Raw genomic sequence first — 312 nt, 5'->3', positions numbered from 1 at the left:
AAAAAATTTCCTCGAGCGCGTCAGATTTTCATAGGGGATGTTAATTGGACCCTAAAGAAGCTCCTATTAAAAAAAACTGACGATTTGGACGCGACCGAGAGTGTCCGATTTTTGAAAATGCAAAAAGAATCGTGACCTTGAAATACTTGAGCACGTCAGATTAAGATACAGAGGGTTCAGTTTGATGTCCTGGACGTGCTGACCCATAATCTGACGATTATGTGGAGGGATTTCATTGATCTGTCGGTTTGAAAAATTTTTTTTCCATTAATCTTGTACAGACTGTATGTTCGAAATCCAAAAAACATGTTT

Source organism: Trachymyrmex cornetzi, unplaced genomic scaffold (assembly GCF_001594075.2).
Source record: "Trachymyrmex cornetzi isolate Tcor2-1 unplaced genomic scaffold, Tcor1.1 scaffold788, whole genome shotgun sequence".
NCBI classification, from domain to species: Eukaryota; Metazoa; Arthropoda; class Insecta; order Hymenoptera; family Formicidae; genus Trachymyrmex; species Trachymyrmex cornetzi.
This window is presented reverse-complemented; position numbering follows the sequence as displayed.